The 26,628-nt window shown below is 47.6% G+C and overlaps 1 long non-coding RNA gene across 1 annotated transcript in view; it reads right to left on the reverse strand.

The window, feature by feature from the left end:
* Positions 1–26,628, reverse strand: part of LOC138513380 (uncharacterized) — a 228,161-nt gene that overhangs the window by 45,970 nt on the left and 155,563 nt on the right. Inside the window, exon 4 of the long non-coding RNA XR_011281750.1 lies at positions 1,697–1,805. This is a non-coding gene — a long non-coding RNA (uncharacterized lncRNA). The remainder of the gene's footprint in view (positions 1–1,696; positions 1,806–26,628) is intronic.

Genomic DNA, 26,628 nt, shown 5'->3' on the forward strand with positions numbered 1-26,628 from the left:
AATATGGTGGGGCTAACCAGATGAAGTGCTTGTTAAATATGGCCTGGTGTATGTGAGGCGCCGGCTTTGAGCGAAACGTCTATGTTTATCTTGAGTTTGACTCACTTAAAATATTCTAAATGTATGACTTTGCAGTGGGTTAAATATCTTGCCAAGTGGAGAAACAAAACAGAGGGCCAGCTTATTTTAAGTGACCCCACTTTGCTTAATTTAAACAAATGATTGCAAGTTCTTTGAAACTTCAAAAGTTCTCTACATGTGGATTCCACGTCAGACATATTTCTGACATGGCGATATTAACTATAAGAAAAGAGTGGACTTGCCATTTGCTCGCATTCTTCGCCATCACTGGCAGAGAATTCTTTTAAACGTCCTAGTAGAAATCCACTAAAAGAAATAGGCTACTGTGACGGACGCTTACTGTACCATCGTCTAACTCACAAACAGGCCCAGTTGTACGCTTGCACTTTTTAAATAGTATGTTAACTCTTTGTTTGATATGTTGCTGACCGAACAGGGCGATGAAATATTTTTCCCCAAATTACAAATGTAAAGTGAGATTCTTTAAAGAAATGAAGAGCGCGTTCTAAGAAAGTTTCAGAATTGAACCCATTTCATAATATTGAATTTAAAAGACTGAAACACATTTGTTCACAAATAAAATACTAAAACTATGCAAAGTAGAAATATATAAAAAAGAAATGAACAAAAAGATTAAAAAAACATAAAACTAAAAAACACAACATAATTTAAATTTCCTCAAGATCCCACTTATGGTCGTAATGCAGTTTTGAGCAACAGAAAACTCTGCAATAATATAAAGCTATTTCAAATAGTAAAAATTACTCTTGTGGCTGGTATATTCCATGAGCAAATACATTGGTGGCCCGGCTGGAGTGCGCGGTGTTGGTTCTTACTCATCAACGAGGAGGATGGAAAGCTATCAGTGGATTCTGGGGAGCCAGCCTACAGGTGTGCGGTGGCAATAGGAAAGCTAAAGAGAGAGAGAGAAAGAGAGAGAAAGAGAGAGAAAGAGAGAGAGAAAGAGAGAGAAAGAGAGAGAGAGAAAGAGAGAGAAAGAGAGAGAGAAAGAGAGAGAGAAAGAGAGAGAGAAAGAGAGAGAGAGAGCTGCAGCAGGTATGTGTCAGCAATGGCGAAGTGAGCAGTGGTAGAAATATGCAAGGGGAATAGCGAAGAAGTAAGTAGGGAATTGGCATGTGGGGGAGAATGGGGCACTATAAGGAAGTCAAACTGTACAAAATAACTTCGAATGGAAGGTGGGAGGAGGGCTAATGTTGGTGCTACGGGTGTGTAAAGTTGAGAACAGTAGAACTGGTATTGAAGGGGATAGAGAGCAAAGTTGGGCATCACAAGGTTTCTGCAACAAAATAATAACAGAATGACTTTGGGCACAAATGCTACAAATTTATTTTCCATTTGGAGTTCAAATATAATTAGATGGTTTAATTTAGAACACATTACTTGAAGGCAGTTCTAATTTATTTTAGAACAATGTATTTCTCAGTCTTTTAATGTAGAGTCACAGATGAATTTCAGAATTGTACTGTCTCAGTGTAAGAAAAGACTGTGGATTTTGTTAAATCTTTGCTGGCGGGGACCTACGGAATCCAGCTGACATGGACAGTCAATGTCTTAGAATAGTGGACAGCAGCAACATGAACGTTGCTGGCCTTACCAGAGCGAAGTGCTGGTGATGACGGCTGGGAGTCCTCATCAGTCTGCTGGTACAGATGTTTTTCTCACTCTGCAAAGCTGAGAAGATTCCCATGCGCTATATTTTGTAACTGTAAAAAGAAAAACACCACAAACGTAAATAAATTGAAGAAATAACTTGAGTAGGATTACAAAAATTCCTCTCCTAAAATTTGAAAGCTAGGCACTGGAAAGATTAACCCACAATGTGAGCTGCACGCTACTGTTTTATGTTCACTACGTTCTCAATGCGTTCAAACATACTTGCTTGGACAAATTAAGGGAAACAAAATAAATTAATTTCGGTAGCTCAGGTTGACCAAGTAAATGAGAATGAAGCCATCATTCTCATCATGTACTCGGGGAAGCTGTGCAAGTTGAAATAGATGTATAAGAACCTTTTTACAGCCAGCATGTTTCACAGTGTCTCATCCACCAAAAACCACAAGCATGTATATGTGTTTGCAAGCCTACACTCCCCTCACTGATGAAGCAGTGGAGAAATAAAGGAGTACCAGCATGGCACCAAATAATCGTCTGTGCATTGCGAGATGCATCTTCAAACACAGCTGTCCTTTGTGTGATCAGAGCAAACCGAGTGCAAATTAAGAAGCGCTTTAAGTCGAGAGATCTCTCAATGCAATAATGTTTGGTGAAGGCGCAGAAGGGAAATGAAAAGCACCGGCCTGCTGCCATCACTATAATGTCAGATGCGGCGTGCACCAAAAAGCACCTCTGGCAAGCACCTCCAGCAAGCACCCCCGGCAAGCACCTCCGGCAAGCACCTCCGGCAAGCTTGGACTGAGAGTAAACTCAGGACCTGATAAACTCAGGACCTGATTCACTGACGTGTTGAAAACTCTATTCATCAGGCCCTGCATCTTTCTAAGAATGTATGTTAGGGTTCCATACATCTCGGGAGCACCAGCCATACTGCTGTTAAATGTGAGGCTATGGAGAAGGCAGGGCAGGCAGCTATCTGATTTTTTTGTTTCCTTTTTAAATTTCGTCCCTCGTACAGCAGATCAAATTCCAGCTCTAGAGGGGGATCTGCAAATACCATTTGGGGGCGGGGGGGGGGGCACATTTTGGAGGCTTTGTGCAGTGCAAGCAGGTTTTGCTTCTGGGCTACGTTACAGGCTAGTGCTACAGGCCGGTCTGCCAGAAGCACATCTGTGCCAGCTGGAAGAGGAAGTTGATGGCATCCACCCAAGGTCAGCTCCTCGAGTACGAGATCTGATCTCCTTCCTTACACTGTAAAGGTGCTGTTACAAATGCAGCCGTCGGTATGCATGTAAATAAAACTGGAAGGTTTTGTGTTCTTATTGAATTATCCTCCCCACCTGGCAGTTTATTTATTCTCCCTCGCTCGCCCTTTGTTTTTCCCTAGCAGAACCTCCATTATCCGACAAGCTACAAAATGGCGGTGCATTGGCATGGCGGACATTTTGTAACCGTCTCATTAAAGCAAAACTGAAACAAAAAAAGAAAAACATGCTGTGTAAGAACAACACACGTTCAACAATCAGGGGACAAAAACATGTATTGCTGGCAAGATACAAAATATCAATGCACTGCTTGCTCTGATTTTACAAACGCACACAAAAATAAAATACGCATTTTATTTATTTCGGAGTTGTATAAACTCGCTCATATGGCTGCCAGTTCTTTGTCCAGCTGAATGCTAAAATAGTAAAGAGGGCGAGTTCTGGCCGCTGTCTTAATTCTCTTTTTACGTGTTTGAATTTGGCATGTAGGAGATTAGGAGATTAGATTTTCAAATATTTTTGTATTTTTAAAGCTCCATAAGAGAGAATCGCTTTATAAATCAAAATACCAAAATCTGATTTAAATTGTTAATCAAAAGTACATATTGTGGTTTATTTCTATATTCATGTGTTACGGTGCGACTAGGAACATATCTACAAATGTAAAAGAAACTAAAAAATAATCTGAATTGCATTGTACTAGACATGTTGAGAGTTTATATATATATATATATATACACACCCTGAGATAGGAGACATCTGCCCAGAGTAATAGTGATCTTTGTACAATGCACTGCCGACCACGGGCGAAGGAGGGTTTTGGATGGTATGTTAGAGACAACCGGACGAGGGAAAGTGGGCACATAATAGACGTATTCCAAAGAGTCTGTCTATAACCTAAATTCTCACCACGGTACCTGGCACACCATTTAACCAGGGCTAGTGATACAAATATCTGCTTCAGTTTTCCATTGCCTACTATTTCTTTTGCACAGCAGCCATATCCAGGAGGTCCTCTAGATAGGTTTCTCCCAGGGGCAAATGAACACTTCTTCTCCAGGGATCACTGTAAATGACACATTAATGATATGAAAGTCTGAAAACTAGCAAAGCAATGTATACGTTCAAAGGGGCACATTAGTTATTCCCCAAATGCATTTATTTGTATTGCGTTATAGGTTTTTACTCGGGTGTTTTCTGCTCAGCTATTTTGTGCTACAATCTTACAGTTTAACAGAATATTTTTGCAACAGTCAAGCACTTCCATTAGTCTAATTGAGTTGCCTTGCACTCAGCAGCATGGGCCCTGCATGCACATGTTGCCTTCAGTCGTGTTCTCACTCATTGTCAACATGACCCACCCGTAAAAGTACTTCATATTTGTTGCCTCAAACCTACAGCATTAGAGCACATGCAACCCTCAACCGCTTCTCAGACTTAAAATACTTCCAGACAGAACCTAGAATCACTTGTGTACATTTTAGAACCCATCACATCCTTCCTCCTCACTCTTCCTCTCCTTCAATACTGCTCAGTTGGCCATTCACAGGTTCCACTCCTAGGGGGCTTGTAGTCCATTTGCCACCCTGTCATCCTGCATGCTTTATGCTCAACTCGTCTGCTGAATGATCCGTCTCAATGTTTCTTCTATCCTAGTCCAAATGATGGTTTGTTTGCTTACCACTAGGTCTTATTGAAGCCTAACACCCTGTGTCATCCTTTCCACTCTCCTGCTATGCCCTCCATTGTGGCAGGTTTGTATACAGCACCCTGGGATGTCATGCATGTATTTGCTGCAACAGCCATTAGAATTAAGTTACTTACCTGTAACTCCTGTTCTCCAGCATGGGTCTGGCATGGATTCACATGCTCATGAATATTCCCCGTCGTCAGGCTGGGAATCTTCAGTGAAATGAAAACAGTTTTGCTTCAGCTCGAAAACTGCATTTCTCCTCTAAACCAACCACTGCACTCTGGGCAATACTGCCCCCATCCAATGATAGTCCTCTCCCTAATCTCCACCCCTGGTGGCCATCTTCAGATTTGGTAGAGCATGCCAAGTGGCACTATGAACCAAGGAGGGCCACGGAAGGGAAGGAGGGAGGGTTTGCATGTGAATCTATGCCAGAACCATGCTGGAGAGCAGGAGTTATAGGTAAGTAACTTAACCTTCCTTCAGCATGGGGTCTGGCATGGATTAATATGCTCATGAATAACGATAACACAGCAGTACATATACACACCCATGGGAGGTGGCAAGGCTCAACAGAAGTGAAAAAACACTCACCCCTGGAACAGACTCACCTCAAGTGAACAAGTTATTTAGCACGGCCTGCCCGACCCGGGACTCCTCCCTGGAATCCCTGTTGATGCAGTAGAACCTCGTGTAGGTGTGTGTGGACCACCACGTAGCAGCCCTGCAGATGTCAAGCAGGGGTACACCAGAGAGAAACGCAGTTGTTGCTGAGATGGCTCTGGTGGAATGGGCTCTCGGCTTACCTGGAAAGAGGTCTGTTTGCCAGCCAATGACAGTGCATGATGCAGCCAGAGAGCCACCTAGAGATGGAAGCCTTCGCCACGGTCTTCCTGTGATTCACAGATCCAAAATTGCCAAACAATTGAGAAGCCTTCTGAAAATCCTTCATGCGTGCCATGTAAAACAAACACATGAGCAACGTCCAGCGATTGCAAAGCCCTCTCCGCTGGCAACGACGGATTCAGGAACAAAATAGGCAACATCAAAACTTTGTTGAGGTGGAACTCTGACAGAATGTTCGGCATAAGGGTGGGGTGTGTGTGCAGCACCACCCTTGTGGTGTGGAAAGACAAGTACGGATGTTTGCAAGGCAGGGCCTGGGTCTCCCGACCCACCTGACCAAGGTGATCACCATGAGGAAAGCAGTCTTCCACAAGAGAAACTTCAGCAGGGCCTGATGCATTGGTTCAAGGCGGGCCCCCACGAGCTTAGTCAAGAGCACATTGAGTTCCCAAGTTCGGTCCAGAGCCTTCACTGCCAGAAAAGTCCTGAAGTGGCCTCTGAGGAACTCCATGATGAGTCTGTGCGACCACAGGGATGGTCTACCTGGTGTCCTGGTGTAATGGGATATGGTGGCCAGGTGCACATTGATAGAGGCACGAGTCAGTCCAGCCTTGCCCAAGGAAAGTGGGTATGGCAGGAGCTGTAGGGCTGTGACACACAGATGAGTATACTTCCGAGTCCATCAGCACATGGAGAAGCGTTTCCACTTATGGCCGTAGCACGTCAACGTTGAAGAAGCCCTGGTCTTGGGCAAAATGCCCTTACATTCCAGCGGCAGGGAATAATGTCCAAACTCTAGGGCTGCAGGAGTCAGGACCTGAGGGTCTGCGATGACAGATCATGGTGCAGAATCGCCCCGCCTTTTCTGATAAGAAGATCGGAAAGTAGAGGTAGTCGGATGGATGTGGCCGCCGACTGACGCAGCAGGTCTGTATACCAGATCTGTTGTAGCCACGCCAGAATGATGAGTATCATCCTGCAGAGACACTGTCTGAGTGTGTGGATCACTCGTAGTAGGAGTGGGAAAGGAGGAAAGGCGTAAAGGAAGAGTCCCTTGCACAGGAATGGCAAAACATCCCCCACACTCCTCGGCTACGGGAACCTGCTGGCAAACCTGACACTTGGAGTTTGTCGCTGTCGCAAAGAGGTCGATCTGGGGCTGACCCCACTCGCGGAGCAGAAGAGCCACTTGATCCTGGCGAAGCTTCCATTCGTGGCAAGAATGCAGCTCCCTGCTGAGAGAGTCTGCAATGATGTTCTTGGTGCCTGCCAGGTGGAAAGGGACGAGATGTCCCAGTGCCACCTGGCCTGTGCTTCCAAGGAGAGACCTGGAGAGTGTGTCCCGTCCTGCTTCCAGATGTAGAACATGTTGATGGTATTGTCGGTGTAGATCAGGGGTGCACAACTGATTTTGACAGAGGGCCGAAAGTACCTTACATGAGGGCTATAGGGGGCCGAAAAGTAAAAGTGGGCGGGGCGGTAGGCGGGACATGTCAGGAGGCTTTTTCAACCCCCAATTTGTATTAAACACATGGAAAAAGATGTTTTTGAGGGGTAACGATTTTTATTGCATTTAAAACTTACATTTTGTACTACACATTTTCCATTGCTATCATTTATTTCGATTTAGTTATTGTATATCGTCTATTTAATTAAATTATATATATTTTATTGACCCTTGATTGGACATTCCGTTATTTTGGACTGCTATAGTTTGCTGTTTGGGTTACCCAAGAGGAGTATGGCTTTCGTTGAGTCAGGTTTCCTCAAAAAAGCAAAGGATGTACATCTCCTAACTGTGCCTGTTTTAGCTTTATTATTGAGTTCACTCTTGGAGTGCAAGACTATGCCCCATGGTCCCCTCACCCCCAACCAAACACTATGCCCCATGGCTCCCATCCCCAACCAAACACTATGCCCCATGGCCCCCTCAACCCCAACCAAACACTATGCCCCATGGGCCCCCTCACCCCCAACCAAACACTATGCCCCATGGGCCCCCTCACCCCCAACCAAACACTATGCCCCATGGGCCCCCTCACCCCCAACCAAACACTATGCCCATTGGGCCCCTCACCCCCAACCAAACACTATGCCCCATGACCCCCACCCCAACCAAACACTATGCCCCATGCCCCCCACCCCCAACCAAACACTATGCCCCCTGTCCCTCACCCCCAAGCAAACACTATGCCCCCTGTCCCTCACCCCAACCAAACACTATGCCCCATGGCCCCCTCACCCCCAACCAAACACTATGCCCCATGGCCCCCTCACCCCCAACCAAACACTATGCCCCATGGCTCCCATCCCCAACCAAACACTATGCCCCATGGCCCCCTCACCCCCAACCAAACACTATGCCCCATGGGCCCCCTCACCCCCAACCAAACACTATGCCCCATGGGCCCCCTCACCCCCAACCAAACACTATGCCCCATGGCCCCCACCCCAACCAAACACTATGCCCCATGGCCCCCACCCCCAACCAAACACTATGCCCCCTGTCCCTCACCCCCAACCAAACACTATGCCCCATGGCCCCCTCACCCCCAACCAAACACTATGCCCCATGGGCCCCTCACCCCCAACCAAACACTATGCCCCATGACCCCCACCCCAACCAAACACTATGCCCCATGGCCCCCACCCCCAACCAAACACTATGCCCCCTGTCCCTCACCCCCCAAGCAAACACTATGCCCCCTGTCCCTCACCCCCAACCAAACACTATGCCCCATGGCCCCCTCACCCCCCTAACCCCCAACCAAACACTATGCCCCATGGCTCCCAACCAAACACTATGCCCCCTGTCCCTCACCCCCCAAGCAAACACTATGCCCCCTGCCCCTCACACTCAACCAAACACTATGCCCCATGGCCCCCTCACCCCCCAACCAAACACTATGCCCCATGGGCCCCTCACCCCCAACCAAACACTATGCCCCATGGCCCCCACCCCAACCAAACACTATGCCCCATGGTCCCCACCCCCAACCAAACACTATGCCCCCTGTCCCTCACCCCCAACCAAACACTATGCCCCATGGCCCCCTCACCCCCAACCAAACACTATGCCCCATGGCTCCCACCCCCAACTTAACACTATGCCCCCTGTCCCTCACCCACCAAGCAAACACTATGCCCCCTGTCCCTCACCCACCAAGCAAACACTATGCCCCCTGTCCCTCACCCACCAAGCAAACACTATGCCCCCTGTCCCTCACCCACCAAGCAAACACTATGCCCCCTGTCCTTCACCCACCAAGCAAACACTATGCCCCCTGTCCCTCACCCCCAACCAAACACTATGCCCCCTGTCCCTCACCCCCCAACCAAACACTATGCCCCCTATCCCTCACCCCCAACCAAACACTATGTCCCATGGCCCCCTCACCCAAACCAAACACTATGCCCCATGGCCCCCTCACCCCCAACCAAACACTATACCCCAAACACACTCTCAAGCATGCACCCATACAGACCCGAACCCCCGCCCCCAACGCAGCACACACATTCTCAAGCATGAACCCATACAGACCCGAACCCCCCGCCCCAACGCAGCACACACATTCTCAAGCATGCACCCATACAGACCCGAACCCCCCACCCACCAACTCAGCACACACACACATGCACCCTTACAGACCCGAACCCCCCACCCCCCAACTCAGCACACACACATGCACCCTTACAGACCTGAACCCCCACCCCCCAACTCAGCACACACACATGCACCCATACAGACCCGAACCCCCCACCCCAGCACACACACATGCACCCATACAGACTCGAACCCCCCACCCCCCAACTCAGCACATGCACCCGTACAGACCCGAACCCCCCACCCCCCAACTCAGCACACACACATGCACCCTTACAGACCCGAACCCCCACCCCCCAACTCAGCACACAAAAAACATTCAAATCAAAACATTCATACACATCCGACACCCACCCCCACCCCCGCATCTCAACATACACACAATACATTCAAATACAAACATTCACACACATCAGACACACCCCCCACCTCCGCATCTCAACATACACACAAAATACATTCAAATCAAAACATTCATACACATCCGGCACCCCCCACCCCGCATCTCAACATACACATAAAATGCATTCAAATTCCAACATTCATACACATCCGACACCCCCCCACCCCCGCATCTCAACATACACATAAAATGCATTCAAATTCCAACATTCATACACATCCGACACCCACCCCCTCATCTCAACACACACACAAAATACATTCAAATTCCAACATTCATACACATCCGACACCCCCCCACCCCCGCATCTCAACATACACATAAAATGCATTCAAATTCCAACATTCATACACATCCGACACCCCCCCACCCCCGCATCTCAACATACACATAAAATGCATTCAAATTCCAACATTCATACACATCCGACACCCACCCCCGCATCTCAACATACACATAAAATGCATTCAAATTCCAACATTCATACACATCCGACACCCCCCCACCCCCGCATCTCAACATACACATAAAATGCATTCAAATTCCAACATTCATACACATCCGACACCCACCCCGCATCTCAACACACACACAAAATACATTCAAATTCCAACATTCATACACATCCGACACCCCCCCACCCCTGCATCTCAACATACACATAAAATGCATTCAAATTCCAACATTCATACACATCCGACACCCACCCACCCCCGCATCTCAACATACACATAAAATGCATTCAAATTCCAACATTCATACACATCCGACACCCATCCCCGCATCTCAACACACACACAAAATACATTCAAATTCCAACATTCATACACATCCGACACCCCCCAACCCCCCACCCCCCCATCGCAACATACACACACAAACATAAAGTAAAACAGACCCGACACACAAACGCAAACAGACCACTTACCGGAGACGTGCTGGAAGGCAGGTAAGCGGCAGGTAAGCAGGAAAGCTGGAATCGTACTACGGCTGGCGTGGTCCAAGGCTGAAATGCCTTCCGGCATCAAGCCTTATGGACCACGCCAGCCGTAGTGCTGGCCCTCCATTGGGTCAGCACACACACACTACGTGGCTCGTAGGAGCAACGTGGTGCATGTGTGCTGAGCCAATGAAGGCCAGTGTTTTGTCCGGCCCGGAAGACAACAAAGACTTTCCTAATGGAGGGCGGCCGCGGGCCGCCCTCCATTAGGAAAGTCTTTGTGCCTCGCGGGCCGGACAAAAGAGCATGGCGGGCCGCAACTGGCCCGCGGGCCGTATGTTGTGCACCCATGGTGTAGATCCTCACCACTTTCGCCTTCATTGATGGCAGGAACGACCCGAGGGCCCAGAAGACCGCCCGAAGTTCCAAGACGTTTATGTGAAGGGTCTTTTCTTCCGCCAGCCAGAGGCCTCTGGTATGAAATTGTCTGATGTGGGCCCCAACCGTCTCCTAGTATGGAGGGATCTAAAATGGAGCCCCTCGCATGAGGTGAGGGCGCACGCCGCACCACTGAATCGCCCGCTGGAACTCTTCATTGAGGGTGATCTTGTCCATCCAGGAGCCTGAGACCTGCAGCCACTTTGTGTCCAGAAACTCCTGGAGAGGTCTCATCTTTAGTCTGCAAAGAGGGACGAGGTTGATGCAGGAGGACATCAAGCCCAAAAGCGATTTGACGGCACGTACTGTAGCTGACCACGCTGACGGCAGGTGCTGTACCTTCCCCAGGATGGCCATCACCATCTCCTCCGAGGGAGATGCCAGACAAGTGAACGTGTTGAGTCAGGCACCCAGAAACAGCATTCTGCGATGGCTCCAAGCAGGATTTGGGATAATTTATGGACATCCCCAGATCTGTTGGCAAGCACACGGTCCTTGCCATGTGTCAGCTCGCCAGCTAATCGTCCAGGTAAGGGTAGACATGGATGCCCTTGAGAGGAAGATGCACCTCCACCAGAGCCAAGCACTTCGTAAACACCCGTGGGGCCTATTTCAGGCCTTGAACTGGTAGTGTCGTCTCTGGACCACGAACCGTAGGAACTTCTGGTGCTTTCGGTGTAAGGGGACATGAAAGTAGGCGTCTTCTACATCCTGCGATGCCATGCAGTTGCCTTCCTCCAGTTGACCGAGCACATGCGACAACGTGACCATCATGAAGTTTTGGGACTTCATGTACTTGTTGAGGTGCCTTAAGTCTAGGATCGGCATCCACCCCCCTGACTTTTTTCGGACCAGAAAGTATCTGGAGTACACTCTGGTGCCTCGAAGATGCTGGGGGACGGGCTCTATCGCCCCCTTCTTTAACATGGTGTGGACCTCCAGTAGCAGCTGTGCCACATGCTGTTCTTGTTGAGCCATAGGAGGGATTCAAGGACACCAAGGTGTGCACCCATCTGTTCATGGTGATGGTCATCCACGCGTTGACAAACCTTGGCTGTGGGCCTCCCACTGTGGTGAACAAGTGGGGGCCCAAGTTCACGGCCGGTTCAGGTCTGGTTCGGTGCCTGCACCCTGGCCTGTGGGCAGCAACGACAGAGTCCTCCACCGCCATAAGCCTGTGAGATGCCTCTGTACGCCTCTTGAGTTGTGGAGCAGAAGGCTGTCGATAATGGGTGTTTTATCCCTTGGAGGACCTGCCAGACTTCCCAACGCTGCTGTAGGACCCTATGCTGTCTCCGTGTCCATCTTGATCGTTTGTAGGGACTCGTCCACAGTCTTTCCGAAAAGGTTCTCTCCATCAAATGGCATGTTTATCACTTTGGATTGGACGCCCGATTGGAAGTTGGTGACCCTCAGCCATCCCTGCAGACGAAGAGACACTCTGATGCCCATCTGGCAGAACCCTGTGTTTGCGATGTCCAGTGCCACTGTGATGGCGTGGTCTGAGGCCAACTCCCCCTCCTGGAACAGGGCCTCAACTTTCTTGTCCTCGGGCAGGGAGACCAGAATAGGGCTCATTTTACACCACAATTCCCGGTCATAGTGGGACAGAATGGCCAGGGCATTACCAGCCTTAAAGGTGGGGGCTGCGGTATAAATGATCCTCTTGTCCACCGCACCCAGATTCTTCCCCTCCTGGTCCAAGGGCACCATGGACGAGGACGATGGGTTCGCCGAATGCGCTTCCTGGTAACAGCAGAGACCACAGAGACAGGTGAAGGCTGGGCCCGCAAGCATTTGGGGGGCCGAGTCCGGGACACACTACTTTTTCCTCTATCCTATCCTGTTTGGGTGGGGCGGTGCTCAGAGTCTTCCTCAGGGCTAAGCCCTCCTCCCATACATCATCCAGCAAGGGAATGGACATGATGGTCTTCCGCCTGGACTTGCATTGTTGGAAGAGGAATCCCTCCTTCTTAGTCTCTTCAGGCACCAGCTTAAAGAGGTCAGAGGCCCTGAACATCATGGCATGAAAGGAGCCGACATCATCAGGGGAGATGCCCTGGCAGGCTTGTCAGCACGCAACGGTTTGCCGTCCGCTGGTATGTAGTCATCTGCCTGGACAGTGTCCGTTGCCATAGTAGCTGTGCCCGTGTGCGGTGCCAGCTCCTCAGTTGGCGGTGGTGTTGGTTGATGTCTCGGGCCAGCTGGGTCCCTCAACTTACGCTTGGCCCTGGCTGTGGCGGTTCAAGACGGTCAGGTCCCGTTGTGGGGGGGCAGCATCTGCTGGATCTCCGACACTAGTGTGTGCAGCGTAGCTAGTATATCCAATGACATGTCCCTTGGCTGAGGAGTGAACATAGCAAGAGTCGTACGGTCAGGGCTCATGCACCTCTTCGGACACAGGGGAAAAGTGAGCTCACCCTGTGGGGAACCCCTAAAGACACGGTTCCAAGACTCCCTTCATGGCCTAAATAATAGTCCTCGGGCAGATTATCGTCTCCTTCATCAGAGCTTGTGTAGATCTGCACCGGTTGCTCTGAAGCAGCTCATGGCTCTGCCACCTTCTTAGGGTCAGTACGAGGAATCCTACCCTTCTCCTTCTCCAGAAGCCTTCTGGAGCGGAGTGGCGAGGGGAGTTGTCCCTATCCCTGGTGTGCCAGTGGTCTCAGTCAGCGCCGACGAAGCTGCTTCACGCTGTTGTGGCAGGGACTCATAGATTTGCCATCATGGTAGTGGACACCACCTTTGTGGCTAGGCCCCCTATCGATGAAGACGTGATGGTTGTCGATGAGGCCGTTGATGAGTTGAACACAGCAGCCTTTGTTGACGGGGTTGTGGTCGTCGCTGATTACGTGGACGTGGCTGTCCTGGGTTTCTGCACAGCCAATGGAGTTGCAGACATGGACGATGGCTTTGCTGATGGGGCAGAGAAGGGCCCCCTGTAGAGTTCCCATTAGCTGGTTTGTCCACAGATGGCAAGTGAAGCTTTGAAGAAGTCCGGGACTTTCTCCTAGCGGGAGTACCCCTCACAGGTAGGCTCGCTGTGGAAGTCGTCGGTGATGGCGACCGTGTCCTCCCCAAGCTGGGACCCACAGCCGCGGCGATTCCAGGGGGGGGGGGGGGATCAGTGTGATGCTGGAAATGCATCGGAAGGACAGGGCCTCCGAATCCTTGTCCTTTACTGCTTTTTATGGTGTGTTCTGTCGTGTTTTCCGCACAGCAGTTCATGTGGGCCTCCTGGCGGTGCAGCTCTCCCTTTTGGTTTGGTGAACAGACCCATGGGATACCTTTATGGCACCCATGGGTGGGGGTGCAACCCTGTGCCCCTAGTGTATGTTTTTGGGCACCTGCGTGCGGCCGGGTTGCAGCTCCGTGCTGAATTGACTGGTGCCCTGAGCGTCCTCCATTTTGGGATGCCCAGGCCTTGTCATTGGAATCAGTGGATTCCTGATAGGAGACAACATGGCCCTGTGGCCTCTTGCCTTCCATCGCCTGTTACCTTGATCTTCCCGAAGTCCCGGGAAGCCCTGACTCTGTCCCTTCCCCCTGACTGGCTGTTGGGTGGAAGTTCCATGTATGGTAGTGTGGGGAAGTGCCGACCAGACTGACTGGAGCCTTCCCAACGACCGTATGTTGTGGGTACGCCTGTGGGTGGGACCTGGGTGAATGGTGTGTGTGATGAATATGCACTTCGTGTTGTGGTTGTCTAGTTTCTGGTGTTTGACACAATGACGGAGACAGCGCTGCCGAAACTGGTATGAATGCAGTGTGGAGTGTTGAATGGCTGGGTACTTGTCCCAATACACATAACTTGTTGCGAGTGTCTGGAGAGAAGTGAATGGCCAGAATGCACTATACACCTGATTGGCTGGCTGCCTGCCTGCATGAATGAATGCCCTTCGCAGTGATTGGATGCTTGAGTGTGACCCAGCGGAATGAATGGGAGATCAACAGTATATCTGGGGACCTATCACTGCTAGTAATCGTGTTCAGAAGCTGAAGTCCAAACTACAAAGAGTAACTGGAGTGAAACTGAAGCTTGACCTTGAAGCCCTGCTGGAAGAGAAGAATTGCTGTTGCCCTTCTTCATCAATCTGAAAGTTGCTGTGTCTCCAAGGACTGACCAAGAGAGGACCTGGTAAGGCGCCCTCTTCCCGAGCTATGAGGGACCATCGTGCACCAGCTGATCTTTGCAAAAAACTCCCTGGTAGAAAGACCTACAACAGGCTACCGACCGGTGACGGGGACGGTCGCGGAATCCCCAAGAGAAGCGCCCGGACTGTTGTCCGCCACAGTCGCCGACCGGGGCCGCGTTGCTCCCGTTGCCTAAGAACTTTCGATTCACGGATGCACTCGTCCGCACCGCCGTCCGCCTTATCCCGCCAGAGAAGGCCAGGCCGTCGACACGCCGAGGAGCATCCGCCGGTGGGTTTCCCGCCACCCAAAGACCAAGGGACAACGACGACTCAACGCCCTTGCTGGGCCACAGTTCTTCAAACTCTTTGCGGTCCAGAACTATCGACACCGAGGTGCCCCACACGCCTCTTCCTTGCAGGACGTTTACACTTCCGCGTCGACGAGCACCGATGGGAACGAATCTACCACTTCACCATTGCAGTTCACCCTGTTCTCCGTCGGACGTCGATTCCCGGACGAGGAACGCTACAACGCCAGGTACTTTGGAAAGTCTCTTGTGAACAATATATGGACTGGGCTTGTGATATATCTTTATTCTACAGGTGGCCCAGGTGGGGGGGATCTCCACACAGAACTGTGTCTAGGTAGCAGGGCCAGTATTCTGCCAATTGTTCCAACCAACTGCTTTCCTCTTATATCTATTGTTGGTTTCCTTTACAAACTGATTTGTGTGACATTTAACCGTACAGTTGATGCACTTTAAAGAGATCCGATAGTAATTGTGGTACCATGTAGAACTGTATATTTGCCATTATAGATAACCGGGTACAAATTGAGTTATCGTGATATTGTACATAACCTTGAATATTAATTATATAAAGACTGTCTTTTAACTAATACAGTGTGCAGAAATTCCTTTGTGGGTGCTTGGGGACTACACTGTACTTAAGAACCAGCCTTCATCACCTCCTGAGAAGCTAGGCCTTGATTGCTCGACCATGTACCAATAATAGAGAATCTTGGCTGGGGTCCTCTGTGCCTCTCCTCTACCATATAGAGAGCAGAAATACAGACACCCCCCTCCGGTCTTTACAATCAGTGGCTTGGAGCCTTGGCCTTCCTTTGGACCCACGACAGCAGGGCATCATTGAAGGACCTCAACTTCTTTTCTGAGGGAGTTTGCTCATGGGACCGGCGTTTCTGGGTGAGTCATGACCATGCCGTGGATGCAGAATCAGAGGCCTTCCTCGACTTGAGCCACACTGCAGTAGCGATCCCTCTTGGTTTTCTTTGAAAACCCAAGGCAGACCTTGCATCGCTCCTCATCATGGTCCAGATGCAGGCAATATAAACATCTATGGTGTCGATCCTTGACATACACGTTTCTCAATCCTCATTTCACGCAGTGTTTGAAGAGGCACCTCTTCTCCTTGGGCATGGTGGAAGGTGCGAAATAGGCCCCAGCCCAGGCCTTCTCAAAACTTTGATGGAAGATCCAGGTTGTAGGATGATCTTCGCTGACATCGGGTCCCAGCTGCAATCACCTTTGGTCGAATGATGAAGCAAAAGAATTGCTCCGAAAATTGTCAAAGTTTGATGCAAAAACTCGAAAGACAAAAAATAGCTCGCAGAGCAAGAAAAGGACTCCAAACACTGAAACATGTGGTACAAATCTGAAAATGACCACAAGGGGTGAGCTTAGGGAGAGGGCTGTCATTGGATGGGGGCAGTATGACCCAGAGTACAGTGATTTGGTTAGAGGTGAAATGCAGTTTTCAAACTAAAGAGAAACTTTTTTCTTTTTACTGAGGGTTCCCAGCTTGACGACGGGGGAATATACATGAGCATGTGAATACATACCAGACCCCATGCTGGAGAATTCTTAGTATACAACTATCTTCTGATACCGGTTGCATTTCTGTAGTGCCCTCAAACAGATAATGCAGGGGTGGGCTACAACTTCCATAAACCGTAGATATCATGGTGAATGGTGGAGGCATCATGGGAGTTGTAATCAAAAACATCTGAAGAGCTGCTGCAGGTTTCAGACTCCTGAGGTGAGGGAATGTACAGTTCAGTATTTCAAAGCCAACATTCTCAGAATGTTCTTCCTTAGGTCATTGTTTTGTGTGCTAGCTCAAATACGGCCCCCCACCTGCCTTTGGTTCCTTTCGGAAGAGTATGTTCTTTCTTAATGTCTGATTTGTTTTTCTCAAATATAAAAGGGAGCGTCAACTATCTATGCAAGTAAACTAGAAGTTTATTCAGCAGTGCTGAATAGCTTGTGGTGTATAACTCCTCTCGCTTTCAGGTGACTTCTATGTTATGTTACAAAGCTTTTGTACTGTGCCAAACCACTACTGTAGTGGTCTGCGAGCACCGAGTTGTTTCTGCATGTTGGCTTATTGTGCCCCCACCTGGTATATTCAGACCTTATTCTGTGGAAGGAAAAAAGCAGGGGAAAGATTAAGACGATATAGTTGTCAAACACAAGGGGAAGCGAAGATACAGATGGGGTAGGAGAAATTACTTACCAGTAGTGTTCTTTCTACGGATTCTTCTTCTGCAGATTCCTCATCAGATAGCTATCCATTCCAGTGTCAGCTGCTCAGAATCTTTTCCACAGGGGGCATAATACGACTCGTCTGTTCATCCCTCTTGACTCGATGAGCCACTCGTCGGCCCCTGACATGACATTGGTTGCCATATAAACTATGTCACTATGCCCCTGTACCTCAGGTCCTCATCAGATAGACTCCCAACAAAGTACAGAGTGTGAGGAGGGATGAAAGCCCTTAGACAAGGAAGCTCTGCAAAGCCGATCTGCCTAATTGATGTCTGAACCACGTGCTACATCCAGGCAGTAATACTTGGTGAACGTGTGGAGCGAAATATTTCCCTTACTGGTACCCCTCTCTGCAATACAGATGATGCTGCTATACCACTAGTGGAATGTGCCCTAATACTGGTGGCAGATCTTTATCTGCTCTCTGATAACATTCTGCAATGCAGAGAGTTATCCACTGAGAGATTGTCTGTTTTGACACAGCCAGACTCTCCCTGTATAAAGAGAAAGCCACAAAGAGTTGGTAAACACAATTGAATTCTGCAGTCCACGCCCCATAAAAACGGAGAGCCCTCTTCTGGTCCAGTCTGTAAAGACTCTCCTCATCTTTAGAAGGATGAGGGAAGGATACAAAACTGGCAAATCAATTCTCTGCGACACGTGGCATTCACAGCGCCACTTTAGGTAAGAATTTAGAACGCACCTTGAGTGAAGCTTTCTCCTTGAAGAATTGCAGAAAAGGAGGCTTGCAGGATAATGCCTCTAGTTCACTCACATGACTTGCTGACGTGATTGCTACTAGGAAAGCTGTTTTCAGAGTAAGTAGCCTGATAGGGCATGAATGCATAGACTCAAATGGAGCTGTCATCAAGAATGTCAAAACTATGTTTAGGTCCAAGACTGGAACCACAAACGGGGTAGATGAAAACCTATTTACAAGGTCCTTCATGAACTTCTATGATTGACTACTTATGTCTATCTCATACCATCATTTCTTTAGCAAATGTCCTAACAATACATCCAATAAGACATGGTGACCATGCTCCACTATCAATCAGTCTACAACTAGATCTCTCAACCCTAGACGTTGTTCATGCACTCTTTTCCTGAGACATACCGTAACAACATATCTCTTCGATGGAACCCAGGTCTATGCAAACAATTTGCACTATATGTATCCAATAACATTACTAACAAACAACACACTACCCCATCACACTTGCTGAAAAGGAATCAATTTGTTCAATCGCAATCAATAAGGCATTATCACACTTTCAGACAAAATATTCCAAAATTGTTGTAACGCATTGTCACTACTCCGACCCTGCATGTAAAATGCTAAAATGAGAAAAAAACAAAGAATTGAGGAACTTGAAACACAATATATTCTGCACGCCTAACTATCAAATACTGCGCAAAAAAATACTACTGAAATACAACAATAAGATGAGGAATAAGCGTATTCTTAATCATAATAATGTAAATTGTGCTTTAATCAAAGCGATCTGTAAGCATGATACAAGGCACATTTGGCAGACAATTAAAGGTGCAAATTCCAAAAATAAAGCTCCATCCCTCAATGTTATTCCAGCGAAGATCTGGTGCAAATATATTTCAAATACATTTCAACTTCCACATAAATTTGTAAACCAAACTTTTTCTCCTATGTGTTATAAACAGTTAGGAAGGCTCCAATGGTCCCTTGCTGACATAAAATGGGCTATTAGCAAATTGTCCTTTTCTAAATCTGCTGGCCCAGATGGGCTTCTGCCCTGTGTCTACAAGTTTGACTCCTCCTTCCGGGCAAGTATCTTGAAATCAAAATTTGATTTGATAATTCATACCGGTCATGTTCCACAATCTTAGGCTACTTCTAACATCATTCCCATTCATAAAAAGGGCGACCCAACTTTACCGGAGAACAATAGGCCTATTTTCTTTAATAAATACGGAAGCTAAAATGTTTGCAATCTTGCTTCTCTATGACCTAGAACAGTATGTCGAAAGACACAGTTTATATTCTAAATGCCAAACTGGCTTTAGGAAAGCTATGAGCACCACTTTGAATGACACTATAATGGCGCACATATTATATGGCGCAAATTGTAAAAACGCCATGTCCAGTTTATATAGCCCTAATCGACATGTCTGCAGCCTTTGATTCTGTCATTCGAAACATCTTGTGGTCCAAACTGGCGAAATTAGGTATTCCTCCGCGATTGATTTACTGGCTGACCCAATTACATAAAGATACAGCCTATAGAATAAGAATCTCTGGTGAAGCCGGAGTTACTGAACCAATACACACTTTTCTCGGGCTTAAGCAAGGCTGCAATCTAGCTGCTATTATTTTCAACCTTTATCTCGCTGATTTAGATCATTCATGGACGGAAGCAAATCTTTTTTCAATTAAATTGGGTCTACTCTGCCTTCAATGGATAGCTTTTGCAGATGATATTATAATCTTTGATCCTACTCCAACAAGTCTGCAATTAAAACTGAATTTATTTGAAAAATTCGCAAGTGACCATAACCTGAGTCTAAATCTGTCTAAAACGGCGATTATGACATTTGGCTTAAAGAATAAGAAAAAACAATATCATTGGCAAATTGTTAAAACTGCTATCCCTCTCATCACTAATACCATTTATCTTGGATATTACCTTTCAGGTAGGAACTCAATTAAGTCATGGGCTGAGCAATTAAACCTAAGAGCCAGGCCTCTTCTTTCCCAGTTAAGAATTATCTTTGCGAAATATAGTAAATATTCACTAGTTCCAGTAACTGATTTCTATAATCTAAAGATAGAAAGTGTACTTCTATATTCCTTAGACATATGTCTATTTAACATGGATACAATACTAAACTCAATGCAAGGGCGTTTATTGAAATCAGCCATGCATCTCCCAATTGCTCTTCCAAACAGCATTAATAGACATGAGTTTGGTATGATTGCACTCGCAACTAGAGGGAAGTGGCGACAATTGTCGAATTATGTAAAAATGATCTACCCCCCTACCAATTCCTTGTATCAAAAATTACAAAATAACCTATCCTCAAAGAAGGTATATTCTCTTAGCATATATCAACGAGAAATGCAAACATTATTACTTGATATCAACGTAGCGGTTGAAGACTTATGTTTAAGACCCGGTCTTGTAAAACAGAAACTTTTTGAACAAGACTGGTGTTAGACTTTGGAAGATATAAAAAAGTACAAATCTTACACCAAATACATTAAATTCACAAAAAAAAGTCCGCAACACAGTTACTTTGAATCCTTTCCATGCAATCTCACTAGGAATAACTATATGAGATTCAAATTCATTTTATTCCATACAAGGGAAAGGTCAGGATCCTGGAACAAGGACAAAGGTGTAATAGCTAATTTGAAATGCAGTTTTGAACCCTGTGAAGAATCCATAGAAACACTAAAACATCTACTACTATTTTGTCCACACTTTAAAATTCAGCGTACAAATCTGTTAATGAAATTTGTCAACACCCACTTCGAAGATTGTCTTGAAGCACTTTGGGCCAGAATGATGAATGGTAACCATAGACCATTGATTTTTGCCTTAGTTTGGCTCTTGAAGCATATCGAAAATGAATTGAAAAATACTATGCACTGTGAATGATTGACTGAACTGTGATAAGGAACACCATGGTTGTTAGTTTTTCCTTCTTTCTTAATTGTATTATTTATTTGAGTCTTTATTGATGTTCTATTCATTATTGTTTAAATGTTTATGTATATTGACTGAAAAGATTGTTTTATATAATATGTATAACAGATATCCATTTAGTAAAGGTTCCTTTTGGAACCATGGACAAATAAATATTTAAAAAACAAAAAAAATTGGTCATAACAGGGATCATGACAGATCCTTGATACGGAGACATCTTAAAAACAGACAAAGCCGCCAAGTGGCCTTTGACTGTACCACCCAATCCGAAGGGCTGTAGATGCAGATGCCAGTGATAAAAGGAACTCCATCAATGAAGTGGTGGGGAAAAAGATGGGGTCTATCCTGCGTTCCCTAAACCACGCCTCAAATCTTTTCCATCTACACATTTTTGCTAAAAATCTTAGATAGAGCAGCGCATCTTCACATACAGAACTACCTGGAAACTAACAAACTACTAGGAACGAGACAATCCAGCTTTTGACCCAAGCACGGTACAGAGACAGCCCTCCTAGATCTCAAAACCCAAATTGAGGACTTTAAAGACAAAGGTAAACTAGCCCTTCTATTACTATTAGACTTATCTGCTGCCTTCGATTTGGTCAACCACCGAATCCTCTGCCACCACCTGAAAACGGCAGCCCACTTCTCCGACAAGGCCACGAACTGGATTCAATCCTTCCTGGATAACAGAAAGATGAGGGTATTCTCCCCAACCTCCTCTGCCGACCCTGCGCCAATCCCGTGCGGGGTCCCCCAAGGATCATGCGTATCACCTACCCTCTACAATATTTTCACTAAACCCCTGTTTGATGTGCTGGACTTTCTGGGTGTCACCTACACTAACTACGCTGATGACACCCAGATACTCATTCCCATCACGGGCGATTACACGGTAGACTCGAAATCCCTAAATGACATATACCTTGTCATCCAAACCTGGATGGCTCAACATGAGCTCTGTCTCAATGACAACAAGACAGAGCTCCTCATCCTAGGCACACAGCAAAGACTTAACAAGCTGAACCCCTTGTTCAGCTCCTTTAATATCGACGGAAACTACATAAAAGTTTCCAAAGATACTAAAAGTCTCGGAAATCTACCTCGACTCCACCCTCTCCCTCCACAGACAAACGAATGCAGTTGCTGCCGCTGCTGCTTACACCTGCAAGTTGATCACAGCATGCCTCCCTTTTCTTTCCACTCATAACTGTACAATCCCTGCTAGGACTTTGGTCATGTCCAAACTGGACTACTGCAATGCACTGTACCAAGGCACCAATCAAGGCAACCTAGACAAACTCCAGATCATACAAAATAACGCCATCAGAGCAGCCTTCAATATCCCTAGATCAGCCCACATCCCGGAAAACAGGAAGAACCTTCATTGGTTGTCAGTCACCCAAAGGATCTCACTAAAATCGCTTGCCCGGACCTACAAATGCATGAATAACTTGGCCCCCATCTACCTTTCCTCACGGTTCACGCAGTATACCCCATCTCATTCTCTAAGATCTACCCGCAACCAGAGCCTACTGATCCCTAGATACAAGCTCCAAACAGCCGGTGTGTCTAGCTTCCTAGTTCTGGCAGCCAAATTGTGGAACTCTGTCCCCCTTACTATCAGAAACCTTCCTTCCCTGAATCTATTCAAACACAAAGCCAAACGCTGGCTAGTCACATCAGATGACCAAGCTGCACTCTGAAAACTGGATGACCTATGTATTTCTGTACAAACTACCAATGTGTCTGATTACGATGTCAATTTAAATGTTACCTGAAATGTCGCAATATAATGTAACTACTGTTTCTAAGATATGTGTCCGGTAGCCTTCAGGCCTGGTTTGCGCTATATAAATAAATAAAATACAAATACACAGAGATCTTATAGATGGTCTGCATGCAGCCATTAGCACCTTAAGTACCTCTTCTGAGAAGTCCCAGTCATCATATCTCATCCTCTCAAAAGCCACACTTGTAGGTTGAGGGATTCAGAGTTTGGATGAAGTACCCGACCTTCCGACTGGGATAGGAGGTCCGGCCCTTGAGGCAACTGGGGAGGTGGGCATATGGTCAAGTCCAGGAGTTCCAAGTACCAGGTTCTCCTCGCCCAATCTGGGGCGATCAAGATCATAGTTGTTCAAAACCTCCTAAACCTCATGAGAATATACAGGATGACAGGTATTGGAAGGAAGGCATAGTGGATGTCGAAGGAACGCATGCCCTAGTGCACCTTTTACTGGGAATTCCCTCAAGCAAAACTGTCTGCACTTCGTGTTGGTTCTCGTGGCAAACAGATCTACTGTCTGGGTACTCCACTGAGCGAAGATCTCTAGAACTTCCAGGCACACGTCCCACTCATATGAGACCATGCTCTGGCTGCTCAGAACATCCACCAGCTCATTCTGTGTTCCTGCTAGATGGACAGCTGAAGTGGAGATCTGGTTCTCTAACAACCAGAACCATAGCTGCAGCGCCTCCTTGCACCCTCCTGTTCACTGAGGTAGTGCATAGCCACTGTGTTGTCCGTCAGAACAAGGACGTGTTTACCCTTGAGGGAGGGCACAAAGGCTCGCAACTCCAGACTGTTGACATGCCACCATCATTCCATTGGTGTCCAAAGGCTGCTCACCTGCAGATCCTCGGAGAGAGGGCCCCAACCTTTCACATTCGCATCCGTGACCACCTGAGCCTAGGGCGATGGAGGCCAAAAAGGTTTCCCCTCTACTCATGTTTTCTCTGTTGGCCCACCACAATAGGCTGTTGGCTACTGATTTCGAACTTGAGAAAGTCCTTCATGGCATCAAAGTACTGGGACCACTGATCGCTCAAAATCCATTGCAGAGACTGCATGCACAATTTGGCACCAGAAAAATGCAGGAAGCCACGAGCCCTAAGTGGTGGAGGAAGGAAGACGCTGGTAGATTGTCATGGTCCCGGAAGTGCTTGACCATTTGCCGTACACTGGTGACTCTTTCTTCGGGGGAAAAGCCTTCCCCCACCAGTGTACTCAGGACTGCTCCAATGAACTAGAGCTTCTGCGTTGGTGTGATGTGGGGCTTCTGGAAATTTAGGGAGAAGCAGAACCTGAAGCATCGAGTAGGTTTTCTCGAGCTGTGTCGATACCTGCTTTGGTGACTTTCCTCGGATCAGCCAGTTTTGCAGGTATAGGAATACGTCAACACACAATCTCCTGAGGTGCTATACCACCACTGCCATCAGCTCGGTGAAAACCCAGATATGGAGGTTAAGCCACATGAAAATAAGTATTCGGAACATCGAGTGACAACAACCAGTCCTGAAGCTGCAGAGCCTGGAGAATGTCTTTCAACATCACCACCATGAACTTGTCTTTCCTCAGGAGTCCAAAATGGGAGAGAGTCCTCCTCCTTTCTTGCGCACCAGAAAATAACTAATACCAGCCAGATCCTCTTTGCTCGGGTGGCACCTCTTCCATGGCTCCCTTCAATAACAGGGCTCTCAGTTCTTCCTGGAGCTCCTGTTGTGGAGGGGGGTGGTCTGTCTGACAGTTTGGTTAAAAATGGTAGACAGTACCCCCATTTCGACGAGCTGCAATGCGCAGGTGTTAGAGGTTATATCTCTTTATATAGAAGTAACTGCTCAGAAATTCTCCCTCCAACTGGGGAAATGTGTGGGGAGAACTCAAATTGGCTTAATGGGCACTGACACCCCTGCCACAACTTCTGCTCTCTGCTGGCCCCTAGAGGCCCCTCTGCCCAGTCGGGGGCGAGAGAAACACCTAAGGCCTTGTCTGGCCCTCCTTCCAAATGGAATGTACCACCTTGTAGCCCCTTCCCCTACAGGAGAAGCTGAAGGATTGCTTTGCAGGTTGTTTCACAGCTAGGCTGAGGGATTCTCCAGCCAGCTTAGAATCCTTGAATTTCTGCAGGGATTCGTCGACCTTTTGGCCGAACAGGTGCTCACCTTCGAAAGCGATGTCCAGGAGCTCAGCCTGGAAATTCGGCGAAAAGCCTGAGCTGTGAAGGTAGGCCGACTTCCTAAGCACAGTGGATGATCTCACTGCACATGCAACGCAATCAGAGGTGTCCAGGTCTGACTGCAGTGCTTGTCATGCCACCTCTTTGCTGTCATCAACGATCCACAGAAACCCATCCCTCATCTAACCAGCCAGAATGTGCTCTGCTGCCTCTGCTATGAGTCTCCACATCTGTGGGTGTATTTACGAAATCACACGATTCATTGACTACCTTCAAGCCCATGCTGCCCGATGCAAAGATATTTTTAGCTAGGGGATCAGTCTTCTTAGATTCCCTACCTGTAGGCAAGTTAGAGGTGGGTGTGGCTGGCCTGCAGCTTAGTGTAGTGACTTCCACTACAAGGCCTTCTGGTGTGGGATGGGACGAAAGGAAGGGTAAATCCTCATAGCCAGCTTGTACTTTTTTGTAAGCTCTGTAGCCACAGCTGGAATGGAGCAAGGTCTCATCCATAATGTTGAAATGGGGTTAGAAATGGTTGCATTAAAGAGTAATGCCCTCTCTGTTTATGGACCCTTATCAAGGATGTCAGTGAGATAATAGGCTGATAGGGGCTTTTCTGGAGTGATCAGACCAGATTCCTCAACCAATCTCTCCAGAGTCCTTCAGTACCGCACATTAGTGTGACCATAAGGAGCGGCCTGTTGGGTGTCAGGAAACATATCTAATCCACTGGCATCGTGAAACCCTTCAGCAAGGACAATCAAATCCTCCTGGTCGGTAACGAGACCCCCCCCCCACCCTGACACTGAGCCCATAGGCCAAAAGGCAACTGGGCCCCATCCTTGTCGCGCCTTGAAACACTTATCTATAGGCGCTTTATAAATGCCATAATCATATCATATCATAAATATCAAACCTTAGTATGGGATAAAGGAGTAATCGGCTGTCGGTGCTGTCGTCGTTCCCACCAGGCCTAACACCACCGGTAACTCGGGTCATTCGGCACTATGGCTGGTGTCCTGGTAGTCGTGGTCGAGCACAAGGGCGTAGGACTAGACTTGGCTACATTGATGCCAGAACCTCTGGGTGCAACTGGTGGCGTGGGAGCCTGCAGCCTTGAGACTGTAGTCGTTCCTGCTATGTAGTTTTAATCATTTGGAGCATTTGCTACTTGAACGCCTCCCACTTTACCTTTGACGTGCCCAGATTTGGGCAGATCTTACTGTGTTTCTCTGACGAATCAGAGTCATGCCTGCGTCGATGTCGCCTTTTTTCCTTATCGGAAGACGAGAAGGATGAAAAGCTTCTGGAGTGCAAATGTTTCTTTGGTTTTTTATGACGCCTGTCCTCCTTTCTGGGCTTGGGTCCCTCGATC

Source organism: Ambystoma mexicanum, chromosome 12, assembly GCF_040938575.1.
Source record: "Ambystoma mexicanum isolate Mex_15411 chromosome 12, UKY_AmexF1_1, whole genome shotgun sequence".
NCBI classification, from domain to species: domain Eukaryota; kingdom Metazoa; phylum Chordata; class Amphibia; order Caudata; family Ambystomatidae; genus Ambystoma; species Ambystoma mexicanum.